The sequence below is a fragment of the Aotus nancymaae genome, unplaced genomic scaffold (assembly GCF_030222135.1).
Source record: "Aotus nancymaae isolate 86718 unplaced genomic scaffold, 86718_ANA_hifiasm-v0.15.2.pri h1tg000016l, whole genome shotgun sequence".
Taxonomy (NCBI): domain Eukaryota; kingdom Metazoa; phylum Chordata; class Mammalia; order Primates; family Aotidae; genus Aotus; species Aotus nancymaae.
The window spans coordinates 61672192-61698309 of record NW_026988428.1 but is presented as its reverse complement, the minus strand read 5'-3'; the positions used below and the strand labels follow the sequence as shown (position 1 = coordinate 61698309).

Below are 26118 nucleotides of genomic sequence, written 5' to 3'. Positions count from 1 at the left end.
AATTTAAAAGATGTTTTTTGTTTTGCATCAAAGGAATTTTCTTTTATTTTTATTTATTTATTATACTTTAGGTTCTGGGGTACATGTACAGATCATGAAGGTTTGTTACATAGGTATACATGTGCCATGGTGGTGGTTTGCTGCACCCATCACCTCATCATCTACGTTAGGTATTTCTCCTAATGTTATCCCTCCCCAATCTCCCCACCCCTTGCTGTTCCTTCCCTAGTTCCCCACCCTCCAGGCTCTGGTTTGTGATGTTCCCCTCCCTGTGTCCGTGTGTTCTCATTGTTCAACACCCACTTATGAGTGAGAATATGCAGTGTTTGGTTTTCTATTCTTGTGTCAGCTTACTGAGAATGATAGTTTCCAGTTTTATCCATGTTCCTGCAAAGGACATGAACTCATACTTTTTTATGGCTGCATAGTATTCCATGGTGTATATGTGCCACATTTCACATGATGATTAAATTATCAACATTTAATTAGTTAATACATATAAAGCTTTTATAATAGAGCCTGTAAGTACCCAACACATTTTAACTGTTATTGTTAACTCAATGTCCTATATATTTACCCTCCACATAATGACTATTTGATCCATTGGTCAATCAGCAAATGCCTTTTTTTAAAGTCTTTATAATTTTAGTAACATGTACATATGTATATATGCATATAGTATATATATTTATAAATTTATTATAAAATTATAATGTTAGTAAAAATAACTTATGAAAGTCAATGTTGAAAATTTTTACCGGATGAGAGAATATCCAGATAACTTCAATCTGAAATTTGGCATTGTTGTCTCTATTGAGGGTTCGACATCAATTTACTTTCTCCAGATTTCTTTGCATTTGTTTTTTAAAAGTCACTTGTTCATTTTCAGACAAAATTTTGTCACTTGGAATTTTGTCCAAAATATAATTGGCATGACTTGAAGACATCACAGAGTCCAAGGAGTGGCTTTGCCCAATAAAAGGAAAACATGGTGCCTCTATTTGTAAATGTTTATCAATGAGCAAACTGTATATACTTTTTATTTTAATGCTGTAGATATTAAACACCTACTGGATGCAAGACATAGTGTTTTAAACAGAAAAATCAGTCTTTCTTCTTAAAGAACTTCCAGTGCAGTAGAAGATGTAAAAACTTAGCTATAGAGAGGCCTAACACCACAATTCAACAGATTGCGACTTTCAAATAATGGATATGGACAGTGTTTGCGGAGTTCTGCAGAAGCAAGCTTAAAGTGGCTTGGGTAGTCAGAGAAAGCTTCCCAAGAAAGGAAGAAACAAGGTGCATCTCCATGAATAAGCAGTGGTCAAACCAGGGTGGGGTGGGCTGTACCAAGATCATGAACAGGCACAGAGGTAGCAATGCCCAAAGCATATTCAGGTGCTGCTGAGACAGAGATTTTGTAGGCAAAGAGAAAAAGAAAACTGAAAATGATAATCCTGAGATATTGTGGGTCCCTGAATAAAAAAAAACTGAAACCAAATTTAAAGCATCATGTCAATTAACCAAAAGATACATTAAACATGTCAATGATGTTAGATTTTACTATATATGTTTAAAGATTAAAGAATATTGATTCATAAATGTAATGCCTAGACTCAATTAAATGTTCATGCTTCAAGAGTTTTGTCAAGATTTTGCTTTATTAGTTTCTTTTTGTGAACCAAAGCTCAGATATGATCAGGGTCCTTTGATTTCAGCCAGAATGCCTGCAGAGGTTGCAAATTAAGAGAATAAAATCAGACTAAGGGAAAACCTGCTAAAACAATAAGATCTCTAATTCTTATTCCTATGTTTTAGCTGGCACAGTCTGTGAAATAGTATAGTGGGGTGAGCATCAAAACACTCGCGTTCTTTATTCTTCTTGACTTTCTCATTGAGAACTGATGTAGCCCTAATAAAATAATGCTCCTATACTCTAGGTTTCCTATTTATAGATTAATAACAATGAAATATCCCTGATCACTGTGCAGCAAGGTTGTATGAAAGAAATATTTGAAAGAAAACGCATTTGGGGTTAGCTTTGTCCTCTCTGGACCTCTCCAGCAGCGCCGTCAGGTTCCTGGTACCTGCTCTGTCCCCAGCACCCATTGCCCACATTATAAAAAGATATCCCTTCAAAGACAAACCTTACCACATTGCTCTTCTCTTTAGAATCCCAAACCTTGTCCTAGTAAAGGTACAAAACCCTTGGCCTGGCTCACAAGTTCTGTGGATCTAGTCCCCACCAACCCCCAACACTTGCATCTCCGACCATGCCCCTGCTCCCTCATGCCCATCTCTCACACAGAACACTTGCTGCTGCCACAGGGCCTTTGCATATGCTGTTTTGCCACCTCCTTACCCTAAAACTCTGACTCATATGCAGCCCTCACCTCCACATCACTCCTCAGGAAAAGCAGACCTTCTAGACCATTTAGGTCTCTTGCTTATATGCTTCTTCCTAGGAATCATGTCACCCTTTATGACACCAGTGAGCACAGCTATAATTCTGCATTTGTTTTGTGATTAGTTCTGTAATGTCTGGATCCTTCTGGACTGTAGGCTCCATGAGAACAAAGGCAGTATCTTTTTTCTTCTTATCAAATAATTCCTGGTATGCACAGAATGTCCAGTGGTACCCTGAATAATAAAAACTGAATGTAAGATATTCAACAATATTTGTTGAGTTTATTCACGAATTTACCAGTTGTGTGGCTTTTAAAACAGAGATAAATAGTAACAGCATCTACAGAAGGCTGTTCACCTACTTCACAGGAGTGTTATCAAGATTAAATGCATCAACATGAGATGGCAAAGCATGCTGTGCATGAATGTCAGTCTCTATTTATTAGAGATTGCTGAGAACAAGATGAGATAATGCCACATAAAATCTTTAGCTCATAGGTGAGCTAAAAAGCCTTATTATTTCAGAGGGAACTCCTAGTTTGATAGTATATCAGTGAAAAGCTCCTACAAGACAGAATAATATGCCAATCAACAATATTCAAGATTACTCAGCCTTTTCAAGGTGCAAATTTATGAATTATTTATGCTCACATCTTTGTCTTCGAGTCCAGACACACCACCATAGAGCGGCTTTCTTGCTGTGGTGTTGCTTGCTTGCTGTAGATTGCTGACAAGAGGCAATAGCATTTGAAGCATCTCATCTTCTCTGACACAATGTGATTCACTGTCTTTTATGCTGCTTTGTCTGACTCATGATAGTCAAGACCTGAGCCTGTAAAATCTCACGGACTTTGGCTTAGAAGACTTTATAATTACCTTATCAAATAAAGCATCCCTGAATAGAAGCATCGAGAAAGTGCCTCAGAGCACTATATTATATTGTAGTATATATGTAAAGTAGTAAATATAATATATATGTATGTGTACATATATATGTATATATAATACATTGTATTCTTTTGGCAAAAAGTTTCAGCATTTATTTAGTGACACATAGCTAGGGCTGCGTGTATCATAGTTTATAGTTGAATGTGTGTGTGTGTGTGTGTGTGTGTGTGTGTATGCATATGTGACTAGCACAGATGGCTAAAAGAAACCACAAAAATGATTTTTTTTTTTTGAGATGGAGTCTTGCTTTGTCACCAGGCTGGAGTGCAGTGGTGTGATCTTGGCTCACTGCTACCTCCACCTTCTGGGTTCCAGTGATTCTCCTACCTTAGCCTTGTGAGTAGGGGGGACTACAGGCGCGCACCACCACGCCCAGCTAATTTTCGTGTTTTTAGTAGAGATGGGGTTTCACCATCTTGGCCAGAATGGTCTTGATCTCTTGACCTCGTGATCCACCTGCCTCAGCCTCCCAAAGTGCTGGAATTACAGGTGTGAGCCACTGCGCCAGGCTTGTTCTTTTAAATAAAAAGTTGACTAAGTATATCAAATCATGACCCAGAGCCGTATTGTTGAAAGATTTCTTATGTTTTTAACTCAACAATGTGTTCGTAAGAAAAATTTCATGAATTACATTTCTAATGAGAAGAACTTATTTTAAGAGACTTTTTGTGAGATAAAGCTCTTTAAATTTTTTTGGTAACTATGACTTTGGTAAATAGATCTGACCTGGGGGTCATATTGATACAGTTGACCATTGAACAACACAGAAGTTAGGGGTGCCCACCCCCATACAGTTGAAAATTTGTGTATAACTTTTGACTCCTCCAAAATTTTACTAATAGCCTACTGTTGACAGGAAGCCTTACTGATAACATAAACAGTTGATCAACACATATTTTGTGTATGTATTATGCAGTGTATTTTCTAACAAATAAACTAGAGAAGAAGAAATATTATTAAGAAAAGCATAAAGAAGAGAAATAAGTTTACTATTCATTAAGTGGAAGTGGATTATCATAAAGGTTTTTATCCTCATCTCAGGCTGAGGAGGAGGAGGAAGAGGAGGGGTTCATCTTGCCATCTCAGTGGCAGGAGAAAATCTACATATAAGTGAGCCCTACAGTTCAAACCCATGTTGTTCAAGGGACAACTGTACTTGTAATATGGATGTACTATAGATATTCTGGTTCCATTTTGAGGATTATCAAAACTTTCTTATGTTACATGCCATGCTCATTTTCTTTGTTTTTTTTTCCTTTTTTTTTTTCGTATTCTACTTACTAGTGACAGGCAGAACTCCCTGTGGGAAGGCTGAAGAGTTTTAGTTCCCGGTAAATGTGCTAGCTCCTTCACACCATTGGTGTTGTTATATAGCGCTCTGAAGGGTGATAGCATCCCCCTTTGTGGGCCACTTGCTAAGTTTTAAGAACAAAGCATCACACCTTATTTTTTAAAAAGATAAATTTCCAAAGTGTCTAAATTTAGAAGTTGGAAGGATTGGATCTTGTGTCAAATGGTCTTTGAGATTATATCAAGAAATATATATATATTTTTAAAAAGGTCAGATATTTCCTTGTGTATAAAGAAATGCCTCCTTCTACCAAGACACTATCATGGGGCCAGAGCCCAAGATTCATTCTCTCTGAGGAAATAGACTTGCTCTGTCCTCTGCACAGTCCTTCATCCACACTCGTTGCTAAAGTTACTAGTTTCCATGGGAATTAATTCCACATTTGGCTCATTGACCCAATATTCTAACCAGTGCTTAATTAGAATATCATTAATGATGTTTTAAATATTATTTTGTTTGAGAAAGAAAATCAGTATCATCCAAATTGATGAAACTGGTGACTATCCTAAGAACACATCCTTTCCAATTAATTGAAAAGTTGATGGACCATTAGTGCTCAAGTCTCAGAGCAACCTGCAAAGTAAGGAAAAGGAATTTTACCATTTGTACCATTTTTCAGCCACACTTCTCTCTCCCAATGACCTGTAGAGTTTTCCCCAACTTCTCCAGGGCCACGTGATGACTTGGGCTCAGTTGGATGGCCTGTTAGTGGTGGGCCACTACCTTCTCTGGATCCCCTCTAACCATTGATAGGCTGGTAAGAAAAAAACAGTCCTTATTTATAAAACACTTATGCTAGATATCTTCCCTCCTGATTTGTAAGCAACATAATACAAGTTAAAAGTTACACACATTAAGTAATTAAAAACTATAATAGACCTTAGGAGAATGATTAGTCTAATCTTCTTCCTTCTACTTCAACAACAAAGGCAAATTTTCACATCAACCTGCTATCCACTCAGTTCATCTTGTCAGCAGTATACTTTCTCTTTGCCTTTGTTTTTTATACTCATGAAGCCCCTCCAGTTCCTCCCTGACACCTGCTATCTATAGATTTGTCTGCATAGTATCTCTTGTCCCCAGCCAATCAAACTTGTATTAGAATACAATACAGACTTCCTAAAAGAATTACTGTGCAAAGAATAATCATTCCATTAGGAAAAATGTTTACCTGATACAGTATTCAAGTTCAGAAATCTTACTTGGAAACTACTTGAAGAAAGTTATCCAAAGTAAAGAGACCTGATTCTATTGTTCTGACGCACTCTTGCCCTGGGATCTTTGCCAAGGTATTTAACCTCTTTTTGCTATAGCACAAGGTATCTGCACAAGATATTTAGCTTCTGAGTCTGTAAAGTGATCATTTTGTCTATTTATTTTTATCTCTTATAAATTAAAGGGGTTTTAGTAGCTAATTAAAACCCTTTCCAGGATCACATGAGATCATGTAAGCAAGAATCTTAATCCATGTACTGCACTAGACAAATATAATGTTATTAGTATACGTTAAAGTTCTGTTCAAGTAAATATCATTAAAATAAAACTGAATATTTAAAGAAATGTTCAAACTCTAACTGATATATATTTATTCAAAGCAATATCTTCAAAGTGTAGTAATTAAAAAGACCTTGAGAAATTGCTACATGATGATTTTCTTTGTGCAATAGTCAATTATTTTATTTCTCTTATAAGATACAGAGATGTTTGAATAAATAAGTGTTCCTGATCACCTCGAAATGTCACATTAGCTAGTATATTGGGCCACAAAAATGTTTTACTAAGACATCTCAAACAGCAAAAGAAATAGGTTTTAATATTCTTAATTATATACTAATATACATATGTATAATAATGTATAACTAGGTACAGTTTTATTGTACTTAAAAATTAACAACATTATTGTTGTTGCCTACTATTATTCTCTTTGCAAATAGAAGTAAATAATGAAATGGTCCAAAGTTAGGTAATGGCAAGAAGAAACAAAAAATTTTAAAGTATGCTTATGTACAAACTGAATAATTGATAACATGAGTCTGTAATAATAAAGAAGCTCCATATATCAGAAGAATGTTGAAGAACTTAAGTGTTTTATAAATAAGGAGTGTTTTTTTCTTTCCAGCCTATAAATGGTTAGAGGGGATCCAGAGAAGGTATGGCCCATCACTAATAGGCCATCCTATTTAAACATCATAAGTAATATCCTAATTTTACATATAAGAATAAAAGCAGATTTCTTAGGCTGCTCAGATTTAAATAAATTCATAATATAATTTATGTTCTAGAAAACAGAAAAACTCTAAATGTGTCAGAAAATACAAACTTCTTTGAATTTGTCATATTGAAAAAATAATTCAAACTGAATTTTATTGCACGCAGCCAGTCTGTTAGTCAATGAGAATGTTATCATGTTCTTGAAACCAAGAATCCTGAGAGGACCCACAGACCCTCTGAAAGTAACGGACTGCTCCTGCAGGACCTGGAGAGACACATCAAATACTGTAAGTGCCCCAACTGCAGAAGTGGGAAAAAGAGATTCTCCACATACCCACACTGGGGAAACTGAAGGTCTGTTTGTGGGAGAAGTTTTTGAACTTACCTGTAGCTGAGTCAATTTAGAGAGCAGACTGAAATACAGGGGTAGAAGAAGCAGCGGGAAATGCCCTAGGAGCTCTCTGGGTCCCTGAGCAGCTATTCCTGCCTGGCACCACAGAGGTCCTTCCAGAGGGCAGCTAGAGGCACAGGGGAAAATGCCACTGGGAGAAGGAAGCCTCCAGCTGAACTCTGTAACAATTTGAACTGGGTCAGAAGCCTCCTGGCCAGAACTTGGGGGAGGGCACAAATCCAGTGTGCAGACTCCACAGATTCGGGAAGAACCAAGTCCTTACCTTTTGCAGCTGGGAGGTGGGTACCCTGGGGCAGGTTCTCAAGTAGAAGAAAGAAATTCAGAGCTCAAAGATGAGGTCTTTGAATTAACCCAATCCAACAAAGACAAAGAAAAGATAAGAAAAATGAACAAAGCCTCCAAGAAGTCTGGGATTATGTTAAATGACAAAACCGAAGAATAATCAGTGTTCCTGAGGAAGAAGAGAATTCTAAAGCTTGGAAAACATATTTGGGGAAACAATCAAGGAAAACTTCCCCAGCCTTGCTAGAGACCTAGACATCCAAATAACAAAAGCAAAAAGAACACCTGGAAAACTCACTGCAAAAAGATCCTCACTTAGGCACGTTGTCATCAGGTTATCCAAAGTCAAGATGAAGGAAAGAATCTTAAGAGCTGTGAGACAGAAGCACTAGGTAACATATAAGATTCACAGCAGATGAAAATATCACAATCCTAAACATATATGCACCTAACACTGGAGCTCCCAAATTTATAAAACAATTACTAATAGACCTAAGAAATGAGATAGACAGCAACAAAATAATAGTGGGGGATTCAATACTCCACTGACAGCACTAGACAGGTCATCAAGACAGAAGGTCAACAAAGAAACAATGGATTTTAACTATACCTTGGAGCAAATGGACTTAACAGATATATACAGAACATTTCCTCTGACAACTGTAGAATACACATTCTATTCAACAACACATGGAACTTTCTCCAAGATAGACCATATGATAGGCCATAAAATGAACCTCCGTAAATTTAAGAAAATTGAAATTATATCAAGCATTCTGTCAGACCACAGTGGAATAAAGCTGGAAATCAACTCCAACTTCCAACTGGAAGGTTCCAAAACGAACCTTCAAAACCATGCAAATATATGGACATTAAATAACCTGCTGATGAATGAGCATTGGGTCAAAAAGGAAATCAAGATAAAAATTTAAAAAATTATTGAATGACAATAATGACACAATCTATTAAAATCTCTGGGATACATCAAAGGTGGCACTAAGAGGAAAGTTCATAGCCCTAAACACCTACCCAAAAAGACTGAAAGAGCACAAACTGACATAGTAAGGTCACATTTCAAGGAACTAGAGAAACAAGAATAAATCAAACCAAACCTAGCAGAAGAAATGAAATAACCAAGATCAGAACAAAACTACATGAAACTGAAAAAAAAAAAAAAAAAAATACAAGGCGCCACGCAGCAGTGGACCCCATGGAGCTGCCGTAGCAGACCCAGCACAGTCAGGAGCAACCCGGATGAGCTCAGCCCGGGCCCACCACTGGGCATGGTTGCTGGTGATCAGCTTCGTGTTTGGGTGCAATGTTCTTAGGATCCTCCCCCTGTCCTTCGCATCCTTCATGTCCAGGGTGCTGCAGAAGGATGCAGAGGAGTCACAGATGAGAGATCAAGGACATGAAGCAGGAGCTCTCCATGGTCAACATGATGAATGAGATTGCCAGATATGCCAGGCTGGAAAGAAAGATCAACAAGATGACAGATAAGCTCAAAACTCAGATGAAAGCTTGGACAGCTTTATTAGCCAAGATAAAATGGGTGATAAGTGTCGCTTTCTACATTTTGCAGGCTGCTCTGATGATCTCACTCATTTGGAAGTATTATTCTGACCCTGTGGCTGTGGTGCTGAGTAAATGGATAACCTCACTAGACTGCCTGGATATTCTTTCCTATTAGAGTAGCAGGTGGTGTTGGAATTACCTGCTGGATTTTAGTCTGTAACAAAGTTGTGGCTATTATGCCTCATCCGTTCAGCTGAACAGGAAGATGGATACAGCTATGAGAGTTTTACAGTGAATTTTCTCGTATAGGTTAAAAATCTGATTTATACTCTTTTTCTTTTTTAGGTTTTGGGGTACATGTGAATAACATGCAAGATTGTTGCATAGGTGCATACGTGGCAGTGTGATTTGCTGCCTTCCTCCCCTTCACCTATATGTGGCATTTCTCCCCATGCTATCTCTCCCCAACTCCGCACCCCCCTCTGTCCCCCCCCACTCCCCCCCAACAGACCCCAGTGTATAGTGATCCCCTCCCTGTGTCCATGTGTTCCCATTCTTCAACACCCGTCTATGAGTGAGAACATGCGATGTTTGATTTTGTGTTCTTGTGTCAGTTTGCTGAGAATGATGGTTTCCAGGTTCATCCATGTCCCTACAAAGGACGCGAACTTATCGTTTTTGATGGCTGCATAATATTCCATGGTGTATATGTGCCACATCTTTCCTGTCCAGTCTATCATCGATGGGCATTTGGGTTGGTTCCAGGTCTTTGCTATTGTAAACTGTGCTGCAATGAACATTCGTGTGCATGTATCCTTATAGTAGAACGATTTATAATCCTTTGGATATATACCCAGTAATGGGATTGCTGGGTCAAATGGAATTTCTATTTCTAGGTCCTTGAGGAATTGCCACACTGTCTTCCACAATGGTTGAACTAATTTACACTCCCACCAACAGTGTAAAAGTGTTCCTATTTCTCCACATCCTCTCCAGCATCTGTTGTCTACAGATTTTTTAATGATCGCCATTCTAACTGGTGTGAGATGGTATCTCAACGTAGTTTTGATTTGCATTTCTCTAATGACCAGTGATGATGAGCATTTTTTCATATGCTTGTTGGCCTCATGTATGTCTTCTTTTGTAAAGTATCTGTTCATATCCTTCGCCCATTTTTGAATGGGCTTGTTTGTTTTTTTCTTGTAAATCTGTTTTAATTCATTGTAAATTCTGGATATCAGCCCTTTGTCAGATGGGTAGGCTGCAAAAATTTTTTCCCATTCTGTTGGTTGCCAATTCACTCTATTGACTGTTTCCTTCACTGTGCAGAAGCTGTGGAGTTTGATTAGGTCCCATTTGTCTATTTTGGCTTTTGTTGCCAATGCTTTTGGTGTTTTGGTCATGAAGTCCTTGCCTACACCTATGTCCTGAATGGTTTTGCCTAGGTTTCCTTCTAGGGTTTTTATGGTGTTAGGTCTTATGTTTAAGTCTTTAATCCATCTGGAGTTAATTTTAGTGTAAGGTGTAAGGAAGGGGTCCAGTTTCTGCTTTCTGCATATGGCTAGCCAGTTTTACCAACACCACTTATTAAACAGGGAATCCTTTCCCCATTGCTTGTTTTTTTCAGGTTTGTCAAAGATTGGTTGGTTGTAGATATGTTGTGTTGCCTCCGATGCCCCTGTTCTGTTCCATTGGTCTATATCTCTGTTTTGGTACCAGTACCATGCTGTTTTGATTACTGCAGCCTTGTAGTAGAGTTTGATGTCTGGTAGTGTGATGCCTCCTGCTTTGTTCTTTTTGCTTAGAATTGACTTGGCTGTGTGGGCTCTCTTTTGGTTCCATATGAAGTTTAATGTGTTTTTTTCCAGTTCTGTGAAGAAGGTCATTGGTAGCTTGATGGGGATAGCGTTGAATCTGTAAATTACTTTGGGCAGTATGGCCATTTTCACGATATTGATTCTTCCTAACCATGAACATGGAATGTTTCTCCATCTGTTTGTGTCCTCTCTTATTTCGTTGAGCAGTGGTTTGTAGTTCTCCTCGAAGAGGTCCTTTACGTTCCTTGTTAGTTGTATTCCTAGGTATTTTATTCTCTTTGTAGCAATTGTGAATGGCAGTTCGTTCTTGATTTGGCTCTCTTTAAGTCTGTTATTGGTGTATAGGAATGCTTGTGATTTTTGCACATTGATTTTGTATCCTGAGGCTTTGCAGAAGTTGCTTATCAGTTTCAGGAGATTTTGGGCTGAGATGATGGGGTCTTCTAGATATACAATCATGTCGTCTGCAAATAGAGACAATTTGACTTCCTCCTTTCCTAATTGAATACCCTTTATTATTTCTTTTTCTTGCCTGATTGCTCTGGCTAGACTTCCAGTACTATATAGAATAGGAGTGGTGAGAGAGGACATCCTTGTCTAGTGCCAGATTTCAAAGGGAATGCTTCCAGTTTTTGCCCATTCAGTATGATATTGGCTGTCGGTTTGTCGTAAATAGCTTTTATTATTTTGAGATACGTTCCGTCAATACCTAGTTTATTGAGAGTTTTTAGCATAAAGGGCTGTTGAATTTTGTCGAAGGCCTTCTCTGCATCAATTGAGATACTCATGTGGTTTTTGTCTTTGGTTCTGTTTATGTGGTGAATTATATTTATAGACTTGTGTATATTGAACCAGCCTTGCATCCCCGGGATGAATCCTACATGATTAAGGTGGATAAGCTTTTTGATGTGCGGTTGTAATCAGCTTGCCAGTATCTTATTGAAGATTTTTGCATCTATGTTCATCATGGATATTGGCCTGTAGTTTTCTTTTCTTGTTGAGTCTCTGCCGGGTTTTGGTATCAGGATGATGTTGGTCTCATAAATAATTTGGGGAGGATTCCCTCTTTTTGGATTATTTGGAATAGTTTCAGGAGGAATGGTACCAGTTCCTCTTTGTATGTCTGGTAGAATTCGGCTGTAAACCCATCTGGACCTGGGCTTTTTTTTGGGTGGTAGGCTCTTAATTGCTGCCTCAACTTCAGACCTTGTTATTGGTCTATTCAGGGTTTCGACTTCTTCCTGGTTTAGGCTTGGGAGGAGGCAAGTGTTCAGGAATATATCCATTTCTTCCCGGTTTTCTAGTTTATGTGCATAGAGTTGTTTGTAATAATCTCTGATGATGGTTTGAATTTCTGTGGAATCTGTGGTGATATCCCCTTTATCATTTTTTATTGCATCTATTTGGTTATTCTCTCTTTCCTTTTTTATTAATCTGGCTAGTGGTCTGTCTATTTTGTTGATCTTTACAAAAAACCAGCTCCTGGATTTATTGATTTTTTGTAGGGTTTTTCGTGTCTCTATCTCCTTCAATTCTGCTTTGATCTTAGTTATTTCTTGTCTTCTGCTAGGTTTTGAGTTTTTTTGATCTTGCTCCTCTAGCTCTTTCGATTTTGATGATAGGGTGTCAATTTTAGATCTGTCCTTTCTTCTCATGTGGACACTTATTGCTATATATTTTCCTCTAGAGACTGCTTTAAATGTGTCCCAGAGATTCTGGTATGTGGTGTCTTCGTTCTCATTGGTTTCGAAGAACATCTTTATTTCTGCCTTCATTTCAGTGTTTATCCAGTCAACATTCAAGAGAAAGTTGTTCAGTTTCCATGAAGCTGTGTGGTTCTGGGTTGGTTTCTGATTTCTGAGTTCTAACTTGATTGCACTGTGGTCTGAGAGACTGTTTGTTATGGTTTCCGTTCTTTTGCATTTGCTGAGGAGTGATTTACTTCCAATTATGTGGTGAATTTTAGAATAGGTGTGATGTGGTGCTGAGAAGAATGTATATTCTGTGGATTTGGGGTGGAGAGTTCTGTAAATGTCTATTAGGTTTGCTTGATCCAGGTTTGAGTTCAAGTCCTGGATATCCTTGTTAATTTTCTGTCTCGTTGATCTGTCTAATATTGACAATGGTGTGTTGAAGTCTCCCACTATTATTGTGTGAGAGTCTAAGTCTCTTTGTAAGTCTTTAAGAACTTGCCTTATGTACCTGGGTGCTCCTAGGTGCATATATATTTAGGATCGTTACCTCTTCTTGTTGCATTGATCCTTTTACCATTATGTAATGTCCTTCTTTGTCTCTTTTGATCTTTGTTGCTTTAAAGTCTATTTTATCAGAGATGAGAATTGCAACTCTTGCTTTTTTTTTGCTCTCCATTTGCTTGGTAAATCTTCCTCCATCCCTTTATTTTGAGCCTTTGTGTATCCTTGCATGTGAGATGGGTTTCCTGGATACAGCACACTGATGGGTTTTGGCTTTTTATCCAATTTGCCAGTCTGTGTCTTTTGATTGGGGCATTTAGTCCATTTACGTTTAGGGTTAATATTGTTATGTGTGAATTTGATCCTGTCATTTTGATGCTAGCTGGCTGTTTTGCCCATTGGTTGATGCAGATTCTTCATTGTGTTGATGCTCTTTACCATTTCGTGTGTTTTTGGAGAGGCTGGTGCTGGTTGTTCTTTTCTATGTGTAGTGCCTCTTTCAGGAGCTCTTGTAAAGCTGGTCTGGTGGTGATGAAATCTCTGAGCACTTGCTTGTTCACAAAGGATTTTATTTTTCCTTCATTTATGAAGCTTAGTTTGACTGGATATGAAATTCTGGGTTGAAAGTTCTTTTCTTTAAGGATGTTGAATATCGGCCCCCACTCTCTTCTGGCCTGTAGGGTTTCTGCTGAGAGATCTGCTGTGAGTCTGATGGCCTCCCTTTGTGGGTAACCCGACCTTTCTCTCTGGCTGCCTTTAGTATTTTCTCCGTCATTTCAACCCTGGTGAATCTCATGATTATGTGCCTTGGGGCTGCTCTTCTAGAGGAATATCTTTGTGGTGTTCTCTGTATTTCCTGGACTTGAATATTTTCCTGCCTTGCTATGTTGGGGAAGTTTTCCTGGATAATATCCTGAAGAGTATTTTCCAGCTTGGATGCATTCTCTTCGTCACATTCGGGTGCACCTATCAAACGTAGATTAGGTCTTTTCACATAGTCCCATATTTCTTGTTGACTTTGTTCATTCCTTTTACCCTGTTTTCTCTAATCTTGCCTTCTCATTTTATTTCATTGAGTTGATCTTCGACCTCTGATATCCTTTCTTCTGCTTGGTCAATTCGGCTGTTGAAACTTGTGCATGCTTCGCGAAGTTCTCGTGTTGTGTTTTTCAGCTCCATCAATTCACTCATATTCCTCTCTAAGTTGTCCATTCTCGTTAGCATTTTGTCAAATCTTTTTTCAAGGTTCTTAGTTTCTTTGCATTGGGTTAGAACATGTTCTTTTAGCTCACGGAAGTTTCTTATTACCCACTTTCTGAAGCCTGATTCTGTCATTTCATCACACTCATTCTCCTTCCAGTCTTGTTCCCTTGCTGGTGAGGAGTTGTGCTCCCTTGTAGGAGGAGAGGTGTTCTGGTTTCGGGTGTTTTCATCCTTTTTGCACTGGTTTCTTCCCATCTTTGTGGATTTATCAACCTGTCGACTTTGTAGTTGCTGACTTTCTGATTTTGGTAAGTTTAAGTCTGCAGCAGCAGAACTCATAAACCCCCTTTTTTTCCCCCAGGTGTTCTGTCCCAGGGAGTTAGGGCTTTATGAATTTCCGCTGTGCTGCTGCCGTTTTCCCTGCCCACAAGGTGGCAGCCTAGTCACACTCAGCCTGCAGAGGCTTCGCTGAGCTGCTGTGGGCTCCGCCCAGCTGCCATGTGAACTTCCCTGCAGTCCTGTTTATATGGTGTAGTTAGAACTGCTTCCACTATGTTGGCCCGCCTCTGTAGTGACGGACTCTCTCTGTGATGGCGCGTTGCCTTGGCGACGGCAGATTGCCTCAGGAACTGCAGGGTGCCTCTGTAATGGCGGACGCCCCTCCTCCACAGAGCTGGATCATCCCAGGTTCAGTTGTGCTTGCCGTAAAAGTCTCAACCCAGAGCGTTTCCAATTGCTTTTTTTTTTGTTTTCGTTTTTGTGGGGGTGGGACCAGCCGGGCCTGGTCACCTGGCTCCCTGCCTCAGAGCCTTTTGTTATTTAGTTGAACGGTAGGCTCTCTACCAGGTGACCTTGTCTCCTGTTGAATAGGTGTCGGGATCTGTGTGATTTCCCGTGCAGCGACCCACTGTGTGGCTGAAATCGCGGCTCTGAGATTCGTGGCACTTTTTTGCCCGGGAATCTCGTGGCCTGGCTCCCTGCTTCAGCTTCCCTTGCTGGCTAAGAGGGGACACTGTTTTGTTTACTCTGCACCGGGAGCCACTGCACCAGGAGCCGCTGCACCGGCTGAAACCGTGGCTCTGAGATTCATCGCACTTTTTTGCCTGGGAATCTCCTGGCCTGGCTCCCTGTTTCAGCTCCCCTTGCTGGCTAAGAGGGGACTGTGTCTCGTTTGCTCTGCACTGGGAGCTGCTGCACCTGCTGAAACCGCGGCTCTGAGATTCGTGGCGCTTTTTTGCCCAGGAATCTCCTGGCCTGGTTCCCCGTTTCAGCTCCCTTTGCTGGCTAAGAGGGGACGCAGTCTCGCTCACTCTGCACTGGGAACCACTGCTCCAGGGCGCTTGCCAAACAGCCGCGCTGGCGATCCGTGGGGCTCCTGTGCCTGTGAATCTCCTGGTCTATGGGCAGTAAAAATCCGTCTGGAAATGTGGCGTCCACTCACCCTCTGCGCTTTCACTCGGACCTGTGATCCCGAGCTCCTCCTAACTGGCTATCTTGTCTCCAGGATCTCTTTTGTTTTTTAAGAAACAAAAGGGTACAGTTTAGATTTTTTGTTGTTGTTGCTTATGTTTGTTCTTGGACTTTACGAGAGATCTTATAAGAATCATGATTTTCTATACCTGTCTTTGAGCCAAGAAAGTCCAGTTTATGACACGTTGTATCAATGAACACTGTCCTAGGTCCATCCGAAATGTGAAACATTTAGGGGCATCTCTGTGCTATCACTTGTGATTTGTACTCTTGTATATTTTGGTCATATTGTCAGCTAGAAAGTCAAAATTTTCTTTCAGCTAGAATGTCAAAATTAAGTTCTTTGAAGACTCAGTGTCATTTTTAATCCAGTTTAAAAGTGACTTAATTTTAATACCACTACCAAGAATTTGAAAATTTCTTCTTTAATCACATTAAATACAGCTAAAAGAACAACACTAATTGATATTGCTTGGGTTTTTTCTCCCTTTGTTTAAAATGTCATTTGTTGAGCAAGAGTTGTATAGTATTATCAACTTACTTGAGGTTGTTAACTTTTCATTACAGTGTTTTGTAAATGTATCCATGAGACCATAATGCATTGTTTTGTGCTCAAATTGTGTTTTGTATTTAAAGCATTTTGAATGAAGTGTATTTTATAAGCATTTAATAGTTATGCTCTTTAGAATGGAACACAGAAAACAAACCTTATAAGGCCTGATTGCATTAACTTGAACCAATAACCTGTGTGGCCCACAAAGCATAATTCTGCTAAATTTTTTTTAAAACACTTTTTTCAGGGGAACAAGGTGGCTGAATAGACACAACTCCAGTGCACAACACCCAGGAAGAGAGACGCAGAAATCGAGAGATCTCCTAGCTCCAACCAAGGTACCAGGTGCATTTCAATGGGACTAGTTGGACAGTGAGCAAAGCCCAGGTGGAGCAGACCGAGGCGGGGAGGGGTGCTACTTCACCCGGAAAGTGCATCTGACCAGTGAGTTGGAGGCTCCCCCTCCAGCACCCTGGTCCAGATACAGCACTTCCCCCAAAGCCTCAGCAATACACAGAACAGGGGATCTTTCCCAGTCAAGTGCTGGGAATTACAAGCACAGAGTTAAATAATAATCTGGGATGGTGTCCTGGATTGTCACATAGATCTAAGCAAACACATAAGCCCATAAGCCGGCCGGGAGAGCCTGTAGACCGAGCTATCGCCCCCTCCTCCTGCCCAGAGAAAGAGAGAGCTGAAAGCAGGGAGACAGACAGTGCGGCTAGGCGAGTCCCAACCCTCCAGCAAAAACCCCAGAGGGCTGAAGCAGTAACTCTGGTGGGTTGCGCAGTCACTGCCTCAGTCTGAGCTGAACCCTGAATGATCCAGCTCCATGGAGGAAAGGCCAACCCACCATTAAAGAGGTGGGACTAGGCTTCATGTTTTAACAAAAAACACAGGAAGCCTATGTAGCAACTGGACGGTGTTCTTGACCACCCAGCACCACCTCTAGGTCAGTGGAAGAGGTGGGCCTAACCTCCCAGTGTAAACAAAAATGACACAGGAAGCCTACCTAGTAACCTGAAGGAGTCCCTGGAAACCCAGTATCTCCTCCACAGGCTGACAAGCGACCTCATCAAGCAGCTCCCTGAGACCACAGCCAGGTAAATCCATGAAGATGGGAAAAAACCAGCACAAAAAAGATGCAACCATCAAAGACCAGAATGCCTCTTCTCCTTCAAGGCATCACAACTCCTCATCAACACGGGATCACAACATGACTGAGTAAGAGTGCAATGAATTGACAGAAACAGGCTTCAGAAGGTGGATAATAACAAATTTTTCTGAGCTAAAGGAACACCTTTTAACGCAATGCAAAGAAATGAAAAACCTTGAAAAAAGGTTAGATGAAATGCTAACTAGAATAACCAGCTTAGAGAAGAACATAAATGACTTGATGGAGCTGAAAAACACAGCACGAGAATTATGTGAAGCAAACAGAAGTTTCAATAGCCAAATCGATCAAGCAGAAGAAAGGATATCAGAAACTGAAGATCAAATCAATGAAATAAAAAGAGAAGTCAAGATGAGAAAAAAGAGTGAAAAGAAATGAACAAAGCCTCCAAGAAATATGGGATTATGTGAAAAGCCCTAATCTATGCTTGATCCGTGTACCTGAATGTGATGCGGAGAATGAATCCAAGCTGGAAAACATGCTCCAGGATATTATCCAGGAGAACTTCCCCAGCCTAGCAAGGCAGTCCAACATTCAAATCCAAGAAATACAAACAACTTCACAAAAATATTCCTCAAGAAGAACAACCCCAAGGCACATAATCATCAGATTCACCAGGGTTGAAATGAAGGAAAAAATGCTGAGGGCAGCCAGAGAGAAAGGACAGGTCACCCACAGAGGGAAGCCAATTAGACTCACAGTGGATCTCAGCAGAAACCCTACATGCCAGAAGAGAGTGGGGGCTGATATTCAACATCCTTAAAGAAAAGAACTTTCAACCCAGAATCTCATATCCAGCCAAACTAAGCTTCATAAGTGAGGGAGAAATAAAATCCTTTATGGACAAGGAATTACTGAAAGATTTCATCACCACCAGACCCGCCTTGCAAGAGCTCCTGAAAGAAACACTAAACACGGAAAGGAACAAGTACCAGCCACTGCACAAGCACACCAAATGGCAAAGACCAAAAATGCAATGAAGAAACTGAGTCAACTAACAGGCAGGAAAACCAGCCAGTAACAAAATGGCAGGATCAAATTCACACATAACAATATTAACATTGAATGTAAATGGCCTAAATGCCCCAAACAAAAGACACAGACTAGCAAACTGGATAAAAAGTCAAGACTCATCAGTGTGCCTTATTCAGGAAACCCATTTCACATACAAAGATACACATAGACTCAAAATAAAGGGATGAAAGAAGATTTACCAAGCAAATGGAGAACAAAAAAAAAGCAGGGGTTGCAATCCTAGTCTCTGATAAAACAGACTTCAAACCAACAAAGATCAAAAGAGACAAAGAAGGGCATTACATAATGGTAAAAGAATCAATCCAACAAGAAGAACTAACTCTCCTAAATATATATGCACCCAACACAGGAGCACCCAGATACATAAAGCAAGTTCTTAATGTCCTAAGACGAGATTTAGACTCCCACACAATAATAGTGGGAGACTTCAACACTCCACTGTCAATATTAGACAGATCAAAGAGACAGAAAATTAACAAGGACATCCAGGACTTGAATGCAGAGCTGGACCAAGCAGACCTAATAGACAGATACAGAACGCCCCACCCCAAATCCACAAAATATACATTCTTCTCAGCACCACATCACACTTACTCTAAAATTGACCACATAATTGGAAGCAAATCATTCCTCAGCAAATGCAAAAGAACAGAAATCATAACAGTCTCTGACCACAGCACAATCAGATTAGACCTCAGAATTAAGAAACTTACTCAAATACGCACAACTATGTGGAAATGGAGCAACTTGCTTCTGAGTGTCGTCGTCTGGATAAACAATGAAATGAAGGCAGAAATAAAGATATTCTTCAAAACCAATCAGAATGAAGACACAACTTACTAGTATCTCTGGGACACCTTTAAAGTAGTGTTGAGAGGGAAATTTATAGCAATAAACGCCCACATGAGAAACAAGGAAAGATGTAAAATTGACACCCTATCATCAAAATTGAAAGAGCTAGAGAAACAAGATAAAAAAAAACCAAAAACTCAAAAGCTAGCAGAGGACAAGAAATAACTAAGCTCAGAGCAGAAATGAAGGAGATAGAGACACAAAAAACCCTTCAAAAATTAATAAATCTAGGAGCTGGTTTTTTGAAAAGATCAACAAAATAGACCGCTAGCCAGGCTAACAAAAAAGAAAAGAAGAATCAAATAGATGCAATAAAAAATGATAAAGGGGATATCACCACAGATCCCACAGAAATACAAACTACCATCAGAGATTACTACAAATAGCTCTATGCACATAAACCAGTAAACCTGGAAGAAATGGATAAATTCCTGAAGACTTGCACTCTACCAAGACTAAACCAGGAAGAAGTTGAAACCCTGAATAGACCAATAACAAAGGCTGAAGTTGAGGCAGCAATTAATAGCCTACCAATCAAAAAGAGTCCAGGTCCAGACCGGTTCACAGCCGAATTCTACCAGATGTACGAAGAAGAGCTGGTTCCATTCCTTCTGAAACTATACCAAACAATACAAAAAGAGGGAATCCTCCCTAACTCATTCTATGAGACCAACATAATCCTGATACCAAAACCTGGCAGAGACTCAACAAAAAAGAAAACTTCAGGCCAATATCCATGATGAACATCGATGCAAAAGTCTTCAATAAAATACTGGCAAACCAAATGCAATAGCACATTAAAAAGCTTATTCATCATGATTAAGTAGGCTTCATCCCGGAGATGCAAGGCTGGTTCAACATATGCAAGTCCATAAATGTAATCCATCACATAAACAGAACCAAAGACAAAAACCACATGATTATCTCAATAGATGCAGAGAAGGCCTTCAACAAAATTCAACAGTCCTTCATGCTAAAAACTCTCAATAAACTAGATGTCAATGGAACATATTATAAAATAATAAAAACTATGACAAACCTACAGCCAGTATGATACTGAATGGGCAAAAACTGGAAGCATTCCCTTTGAAATCAGGCATGGGACAAGGATGCCCTCTCTCACCACTCCTATTCAGTATAGTATTGGAAGTTCTAGCCAGAGCAATCAGGAAAAAAAATAAATAAAGGTTATTCAATTAGGAAAGCAGGAAGTCAAATTGTCTCTATTTGCAGACGACATGATTGTATATTTAGAAGACCCCATCGTCTCAGCCCAAAATCTCCTGAAACTGATAAGCAACTTCAACAAAGTCTCAGGATACAAAATTAATGTGCAGAAATCACAAGCATTCCTATACACCAATAACAGACTAACAGAGAGCCAAATCATGAGCTAACTCCCATTCACAATTGCTACAAAGAGAATAAAATACCTAGGAATAAACTAACAAAGGACGTAAAGGACCTTTTCAAGGAGAACTACAAACCACTGCTCAAGGAAATAAGAGAGGACACAAACAGATGGAAAAACATTCTATGCTCATGGTTAGGAAGAATCAATATCGTGAAAATGGCCATACTGCCCAAAGTAATTTACAGATTCAACCATCTTGGTTTGTGTAAGTGCACTCCATGATGTTCGCACAACAATGAAATCTCTAAATGATGCATTTCTCAGAACATATTCCCATCATTAAGCAGTGCATAAATGTATTACGTACTTGACATTTGCTAAGAAAGTAGATGTTAAGTATTCTTACCACACACAAAAAGGTAACTGTGAGGTAATGGATATGTCAATTAGCTTGATTGTGGTAATCATTTCATGATATATATGCGCATTAAATCATCATGTAGTACACCTTAAATGTATACGTTTTTTATTTGTCATATAAATATTTTGAATATGAAAAATATTTTTCATATTCTCTTTTAAACCTACACTGCATAAATCATTTGGGGAGGTTTTGTGTGTTTATGGGAGCTGATGCAGATTATGGGGAGGGCTTTTGTTTATTTTTTTCCATACTTGAAAGATTTCCACAGCCTGCAGCTGCTAATACACTGAACTATTTGCTACTCAAAATGACCAATCTGGGCCAGGCGCAGTGGCTGAGGCCTGTAATCCCAGCACTTTGGGAGGCCGAGGCAGGTGGATCACAAGGTCAAGAGATCGAGACCATCCTGGCCAACATGGTGAAACCCCATCTCTACTAAAAAATACAAAAATTAGCTGGGTGTGGTAGTGCATGCCTGTAGTCCCAGCTACTCGAGAGGCTGAGGCAGGAGAATCACCTGAACTTGGGAGACAGAGGTTGCAGTGAGCCGAGATCGCACCACTGCACTCCAGCCTGGTGACAGAATGAGTCTCCATCTCAAAAATAAATAAATAAATAAAAATAACCAACCTGTATTTCCTTACTCTGGGCAGGAGACGCTGGTCCACCTCTAAATCCTACCGGTGTTCCAGGGTCCAGATCAATGCCACTCCTGCGTGCATTGCTCCTCTCATTGCCCCTGCCTGAGGTCTTGGGCATTTGCATGACTCTAGGCATTATTGCTTTCTAGCTTGGATAACAGATATTGATGTTCTGTTTCTGCACTAAGAGCACAATCAGGCTTACACTACCTAAGCCAGTGAATGCACACTACTAAACAGATTCTGTTTAGCTTTCCCCACAAAGTAAAATTATTTAATTAGTTGCAAACGTTGAGAAATTTTACAAAAAAACCCCTCTAGTCTTTTGGCTTCTCTTGGAAAATGGGAAGATCTGGCGTCTCAAGACTCACACTCCTTTAAGAGATACAATGAGCAGAAACCTATTCCTCGTTGAATGAGGACTCACCCTCTTCATTTCTCTTGAATTCCCATCTGCAGGCATTTGAATGTGCTACTGCTTCTTTTAGGCCGTACTTGGCACAAGATGCCCAAACTCATTGTGGAATGAACCACACAACTAACAAGGCAAGCATGTCTTCTCACTTAGCAAGTTGTCTTATTTATTTCTGGTACCTTCCCCATTCTTAAGGGCTTTGGTACAGCCTGAATAAACAGTTGACAACCCTGTGTCTTTCACTCCTACTTTGATTCATTTGCGCAGCATGTCATATTCTCACATGTTAAACTGAGAGCCTGCCCCTGCCACTGCCACTAATTCATTTCTGGTCATGGTCCAGCAGGGATCAAGAGCAGCCTATTAACTTTCATAGTTGTTTTTAACATTGTTAGGGTTTCTGTCTCTGTTCATTAATTCACTTTTGAGGGGAAGTTTTGAGTCCATTCACGTGAGGCATTTTAATTAAGTAGCTCTGATTTCGACATGTGCCTGGTGAGCTTGTCTATGCTGCTGTGCTCTTGTCATCTTAACTTGTGGCAGGATCATGTTACCTGCTCGCAGACAGACCAGGGTCAGTAGGCCATAGCTCCATGCGTTGTCCTGAAGCCACCTGAGACCACCACTTGCACCCACACCTGAAGTCAGGATGAAGCCAGGTGCCCTGGAGAAGTCTGCTTGAATTATTCCTCAGTAGAAAATTATGCCCTGTAGAAGCTGAGTGCCGCTCCTCACAGTAATCCAGACCGCACCCACAGCTACTAGGTGAATACACCATAAGAACACTTACTTTATAAGCTTTTAGATTTCAAACTACACATTTTTACAACTAAAATCATCTCATCAGATTTTCACCTTTACATTATAGCTGGTGGAACTGAATTAATAAATGTAAACTACAGAGATTCGGGCATGATAAAATATTTTCACGACTTCATAGCATAGCTATGAAGATCAAGTAAGTGACCCAGCATAAATCTCACAGCAATACTTTAAGATGTTCTGACTATAGACATTTTTCATAACTGTCTGCCAACTTGCTACTACTGAGTATTCAACCGGAAAAATGAAAAAGAAATGTAGTGGTAATTAACAATTTCTCAGAGACCTTTAGCCTGTGAATAAAAATGTTAGAAATTTGTGTCAGGTGCTGTCAAGATCCAAACGCCATCCTATCCTACACCTGCTATCATTGGGTCCAGCAGCACGTCTACCATAGGCGGGTGGATCAAGAGGTCAAGAGATGGAGACCATCCTGGTCAACATGGTGAAACCCCGTCTCTACTAAAAATACAAAAAATTAGCTGGGCATGGTGGCGCGTGCCTGTAATCCCAGCTACTCAGGAGGCTGAGGCAGGAGAATTGCCTGAACCCAGAAGGCGGAGGTTGCGGTGAGCCGAGATTGTGCCATTGCACTCCAGCCTGGGTAACAAGAGCGAAACTCCGTCTCAAAAAAAAAAAAAAAAAAAAAAACGGTCTGTGAATACCTTAGATTTCAAAAGCATCATTTTAACCAGACTCTGTGAATTGAAAGTATTTTTCCTGAAAAGATATATTAAAATCCATTCCCTCACATTGTAAGTTTCAGAAGTAAAATATGACTGTAAACAGCTTTTCCAAAGTGGAATTACTAACTTTTTAACTCCCCCTACTTTTTTTGCCACCTACAATGAGCAAAGACATCATTTTTTTTTTTTTGGCCTAAAATATTTTACTCCCATTTCTGCATTTCCGAGCTGGATTTCAATTCCAAGTCCAAAAAGGTATCCCAAATGACCATGTGTTTCAAGAGCTAATCATCTCTTTAACAACTTCAGCCTCAAGAATAGCCTTATAAATCTGGCTTAATGGAAAGTGTTCTCAGTAACTGGCCTTCCCTTTCTCTAATGATTCTAGGTTTTGCTAACTTAAATCACACAGCCAGGCGTAGTGGGTCACGCCTGTAATCCCAGCACTTTGGGAAGTCAAAGGGGGCAGATCACAAGGTCAAGAGGTTGAGACCATCCTGGCCAACATGGTGAAACTCATCTCTACTAAAAGAATGCAAAAATTAGCTAGGCATGGTGACGTGTGCCTGTAGTCCCAGCTACTCGGAAGGTCGAGGCAGGAGAATCACTTGAACCTGGGAGGCGGAGGTTGCAGTGAGCCAAGATTGTACCACTGCACTTCAGCCTGGCAACACAGTGAGACTCCATCTAAAAAAGAAAATCACACAATTATAAGTTTGGAAAGGAGAGAAAGAGATTATTTTTTATAAAGGGTTTCAGCCTACACGGTGGTCATCCTGAGGGCTGGAAAGCATATGCCTCAGGCCAAGACCAGAAACAAGCACTTCGAAGGAGGAGGGGAGGGATATGAGCTTTATATTGAACTGGTTGGCAAAACATACATATTCAACAGGTTACAGGAGGAGCTATGAATATTCATGAAGGTGATCTTGGCACATGCGTATTGAACAAACATGCATGTAACATATGACCTATGTTCACTTTAGGTGGCGACTGAACATTTAAATGTATTATAGTTAGGCCTTCATATCAAAAGGTCTTTTCAGGACGTGAAGGCAGGCAAGTGCAGTCTCTGTAAACTGGCCAAGAGCAGTCCGTGGTTGGTGGTCTTCTCATCAGGAGAAAGTTACTGAAATCAGTCTCTTGTCCAATCAGAGCTGTATTTTTGTCTAATGAAACAGGGCATTAGTTAATGTCTGGGAACTGGATGAGTTGTAGCTGTTTTAATATTCCTTGAGGCCAGTTCTTGTTTAGCTGCTAGAGAAAAAGAAAAAGTTTGTGGCCATTAGAACATAGTTTATTCTCTAAGTGTAGGGGTGCATGACTTAATCCTTGCCTGGCATGGCCTTTTTATAATTTCACATCTGTCCTGTTTATAATTTCACATCTTATTGTTACAAAGAATCTGTTCTGTCAGCCTTATGATCTCTATTTTCACATTAATGCTGGTCAGCTGTGTCTCAACTCCAAAAGAGAGGGGTATAATAAGGCACATCTGACCTCCTGTCATATTTTTAAGGTTTTTCTGGGGTCCTCTCAGCCAAGAGGGGGTGTCTCTTCAGTTGGTAGGGGGCTTAGAATTTTATTTTACTTTATGGTTTGACAAATGATTAAGGCTCTACTTATAAAATATATGAAAGGGAAGCACTGTAGAAGGGAAATTTGCAAAATCTTATTTTCATATTCTCTGGGAAGACTGCATTATTTTTAAGTGGTCTAATCATTGAAGCTCAGTTTCAAGCAGTTCATCTTCTATTAAATTCATCAAGTTACAAGGTTCTGAACTAAGCCTGGCCATTCGTGGTTTCTGTTGACTTCGTGAGTTCAGGAGGAAAAGAAGGCAAAGCATACAGAGGAAATCTTTAATTTAAAAAGCACGCTTCCTGGTGGTCAGCCCTGCCTGTCACACTGTCTGCTGTATACCCAGGTTCCCAACCAGTCACTGGCTCACCATGCATCAGCCTTGTAGGCAGCAAGTTGAGGGGCAGCATTTCACGGTGGGGTATTCTCTGCAGATCACAAACATTTGCAGTGGCGTGAAAATGCAAGTGAGTCACAGTGGGAGAACAGAACACACAAAACATCCCCTTCTTATGTAAGGGAGTTACCTGCTTTGGCATGCTTTTTATCTTGAGAAAGAAAAAGTGAAAAGTTGATTTCTGAAGAACGTGAAGGACACTTGAAGAGTATGTTTCTCTTGGCATGACTAATACATTTAGAAAACTGTCCTTGTGACTTGGACGGCAATGGCTTGGAGGAGAAATGGCATAAACTTAATGGATGGTCTATAATACTGTATACTGTGACTGTTTAGAAGAGATAGGGTGGGGTACACTAAGTGGTGAAGCAGAT

At 40.0% G+C, this 26118-nt stretch overlaps 1 pseudogene; it reads left to right on the top strand.

Moving 5' to 3' along the window:
- Positions 1 to 7576: 7576 nt before the first annotated feature.
- Positions 7577 to 9382, top strand: LOC105721373 (guided entry of tail-anchored proteins factor 1-like; annotated as a pseudogene).
- The last annotated feature ends 16736 nt before the right edge of the window (positions 9383 to 26118 follow it).